The sequence below is a fragment of the Myotis brandtii genome, unplaced genomic scaffold, assembly GCF_000412655.1.
Source record: "Myotis brandtii unplaced genomic scaffold, ASM41265v1 scaffold358, whole genome shotgun sequence".
Lineage (NCBI taxonomy): Eukaryota > Metazoa > Chordata > Mammalia > Chiroptera > Vespertilionidae > Myotis > Myotis brandtii.
The window spans coordinates 4,233,161-4,237,202 of record NW_005363772.1 but is presented as its reverse complement, the minus strand read 5'-3'; the positions used below and the strand labels follow the sequence as shown (position 1 = coordinate 4,237,202).

The window sequence follows — 4,042 nt, the reverse complement described above, 5'->3', positions numbered from 1 at the left end:
TGGGGGGGGTGAGGGTCTGTGCCCCACCTCTGTTGACCCCCAAGTTGTCTCCTGATGGCCCCTCTGCGACTGTGCCTGTCTTAGGTTGTTCCTTCCCTGAGGAATCTTACCCGTCTCTGGCTAACCAGCCATCCTCCAGGGCCAAGCAGGGTGATGTGAGGTATGTGAATGAGGGAGGGGCAGCGCCCCCCTGCAAGAGGTTCAGTTCTGTCTCCTTGGTAGCCTATGCCCCTGTGGCCTCCACGCCTGGCACCTGCCTTGGGATCCCCTCCCCTGCTGGCGGGGCCCCGGCTCTGGTCACATCTCTTGGGGAACCCAGGTTTCTTCTCCAGGGAGGGCCCAGCTCACACCATTGGGCAAGAGACAGATCCATGGCACCGGCCACCACAAGGCCTCAACTTCAGCGTGAACAGAAAGCCCAGGCAACAGCTGTGGGCAAATGGACTGTGAGAAGGGGGTCCCTCTTGACACAAGGGCAAGAGGGGCCAATACTGGACAAAGGAGAGTCCCGGGACATGGCTTTCTCAGCCCAGGATGTCAGGCTCTTGGCACAAGACAACTCCACGTATGGGGCATATACCAAACACCCCCAGTCACAGCGTGCTCTCAGAATTAAGAAAGACCTTGAAATCCCAGCAGGTCCTGGGCTCAGTTATCCTTTTCTGCTTACAGAGAAGCTGCAGCCAGGGCTACTTCCGTGACAGGGTGGGCGATTCCATGGAGCTGCATCTTTGCAAGTTTCTGCTGTTCACACTCTGTGACCAAATGGTTCAACTCTGCCGCACTGTATCCAACAAGAGTCTTCAAGTCACAGACAAACTTGTACACAAATCTCTTGCCCTGAACTTTACAAATCATGTGTCCATCATAATAATACCTTAATGCACTGAGTTTCTTCTCATAGTTCATTGTAGGTTTATTTTTACATTGTCCCCATTTTTGTGCAACCAGTTCAGGCTGATTTAGTTTAAACTCGCCTTTATCACCAACCGAAGAAATGCAGTCTCGAGCATCCTTGTCAGTAAGAAGTTCTAGCAAAAACTGCCACAGTTGAATTTGGCCATTGTTTCCTGTTCTGTTCCCAGGTGAACTTCTATCTTCTCCTGAAATCCTTGGAGCTCTTTGTCCTTTAGCTGCCTTTGCACTGCTGTTTATACCTTTAATGGTAGTTGGTGTTGCAGACTGAACTGATGCTGGAATAATTTGGACAGGTTTATCAATTGTAACTATCTCATTCATCTGTTGTTCCTGGCTTGCCAATACATATTTTCGAAGAAGCTCCAGATGACTCCACAGAATTTCTCCCCGAGGGACCCACTGAAAAAAATCTTCTTGGTTGAGACTACATAATTCTTGTCCTGAAATGTTGAGTGTGCTGAGGTCTATATCAGTCATGCTGAATTCCTTCATGATCCAAACTACCCAATGCAAGACTTGGTCTGTAGACCACTGTATAGGATCATATGGTATCCCAAGGCGTTCTTGCTCTTTCCTATAACCTTCTAGTGCAGCAGCCCATCTTGTCACTTGTTCTGAGGTTTCATCTGAAATGGTTGTAATGTGTTTTGTGCCATCAAGAGTTATCACTTGAGCTTCTTCAACAAGATGTGCTTCTGCTTCAGCATGATGAGCATCTGGATCAATGACTACTTCAACTGTTTCCGCAGGTTTAACAATTTCAAGGATGTTGAGCTTTGGTTCAATTCCTTGGTAAGAAATTACCTGTACACTAAGTTGTACAGTTCCATCTGTCTTTACTCCTTGGTCAAATAAACTTCGTTCTGGATCCAGATGAATATCTTGTAGACAAATGTCATGAGCATCCAAAGAACACTGTAGTCTTGGTTCTAGTAGTTTCTTTGAATTGCCTATTGGCTCATTGATGTCTATGGCTTGGCTTACACATTCAGCTGGGGTATAGGTCTGTTCTACAATGCTTTCTTCTGTGCATTCTGTTTTCTCTGTTCCATCAATATAAATTTCTATCAGCTCCTCTGCTTCTCTTTTTGTCATTGTTGAAGTACTTCAAAAGATCAGTCCCTCCACTTCCTCCCGTTTGCCTTCTGCCTCACCTAGAGTCATCCGGTCCAACCCCAGCAGGTCCAGGGGTCCCCAAAGGTGTGGACGGAGTCGGCAAAGAAGGAATGACACAGAGACAGCGTTCAGTTGATCAGCAGCCTAGCTAGGATCTCCAGCCAAGTTCTGTCTTTTATTGTCTTGTTACATCTGTATTTATACCAGTTGATTTTAATCCTCCCAATTTCTATTCCAAAGGGTAGGGCATTTCTTGTCTCCATTCCAGGGAGTAAAGATTATGTAGCTTAAGGGTGATAGTTCGTAGTTAAAGTGCTTAACTACCCACCTGGCATTTAGTTAAGGGGTTTTATTCCCTCCCTAACTTCAGGGAAAAATCCCTACCTGGGGAAACAACCTTTCTCGGGGAGGTGACCTTGGTTAAAACACATAGCACTAAGAAGGTGAACAAACATATTAAGAATAGTATGCCATATATGCCAGGTCCCTTGAAACATATGCTGTGCAGATGTTTCTTCCCTGCTGCGACTGTGTCAAGCAGCAAGGATGGACCGGCTTCCGGCAAGCTATCAACCACAGATACTTTGTAACCCCTACCAAGTGGCCCCAGGTCCAGGCAATGGCTGACCTTGGCCTGCAAGAGCCCCTTCTAAGAGGCCCCCAAGCCAACACACCAAGTAGTAGGCTTCAGGCCAAAATAAAGCAACACTTGATTAGTATCACAAATGGCCCATTGAAAGAGTGATCTCAGCAGGCATGAGAGAGCCTGACTGGGGCAAATCCCACCCCCTAGGGTTATGGTAGTCCTCACAGCCAGTCAACCTGAGGGTCAACCCCACCCAGTAAAGTGCCAACAGCAATCAAGATTCAACTACAACGTAAGGGCACACACAACCTACAGAAGGGACACTCCTAAAGCACCTGATTCAAGTGACCAAGGAGACTACCTTACTGTGCTACATAGGACACCTATTACATAAGGCCACCGTGCAAGATCAGGAGATGTGGCAAATCTACCTAATACATAGAAACAAACAGAGAGGCAACCAAAATGAGGAGACAAAGAAACATGACCCAACTGAAAGAGCAGAAGAAAACTCTAAGAAAAGAACTAAACAAAATAGAGGTAAGCAATCTACCAGATGCAGAGTTAGAAACACTGGTTATAAGGATGCTCAATGAACACTTAAAGGAAGACTACATCAACTCAGTGAGAACGTCAACAAAGATAGTAAACATAAAAAATCAGATAGGAAACATAAAAAAGAACCAGAAGAATATAATACCTGAAATAAAGAATCCTATATAATAAAATTGACCGAACGGCACACTGGCAGACGCTCAACACATAAGCTGGGCTCACAGCTAGCCTCTCCAGCCTCCGCAGTAGTGCTAAAGATGTCCAACTGACTGCTTGAGCCTAAGCCATCAGTTGGACATCCCCTGAGGGCTCCTGGACTGCAAGAGGGTGCAGGCTGGGCTAAGGGACCCCCCCCCCCCAGTGCACAAATCTTGTGCACCAGGCCTCTAGTACACTATAAGGAATCAACAGTAAATTAGATGAAGCAGAGGATCAAATCAGCAATTTGGAAGACAAGGTAGCAGAAAACACCCAATCAGAATAACAAAAAGAAAAAATTAAATGAAGACAGTTTAAGGTACCTCTGGGACAACATCAAGCATACCAACTTTCGCAACATAGGCGTACCACTATGAAAAGAGAGAGAGCAAGGGAAAACCTCCATAACCTGGCAAAGAATATAGACATACAAGTATAAGAAGCACAGAGAATCCCAAAGAAGATGATTCCAAAGAAGCTCACACTAAGACACATCTACACTAATAAAAGAGAAACATGGTAATTAGCGTACGACTGCTACCCTTCCCATTGGCTAATCAGCATATCCTTATGCAAATTAACTGCCAGCCAAGATGGCGGCCGGCAGCCATGCACTGAAGCGAAAAGGGAGGCTTGCTTGCTCCAGTGACTGCGGACTCCAACGTTCCC

General features: G+C 46.1%; 1 pseudogene across 1 annotated transcript; it reads right to left on the bottom strand.

The window, feature by feature from the left end:
• Positions 1-613: 613 nt before the first annotated feature.
• On the bottom strand, positions 614-2,072 carry LOC102251921 (annotated as a pseudogene). Its single transcript, XR_001363228.1, has one exon. The product of XR_001363228.1 is annotated as a GA-binding protein alpha chain pseudogene (transcript).
• Between the last annotated feature and the right edge of the window lie 1,970 nt (positions 2,073-4,042).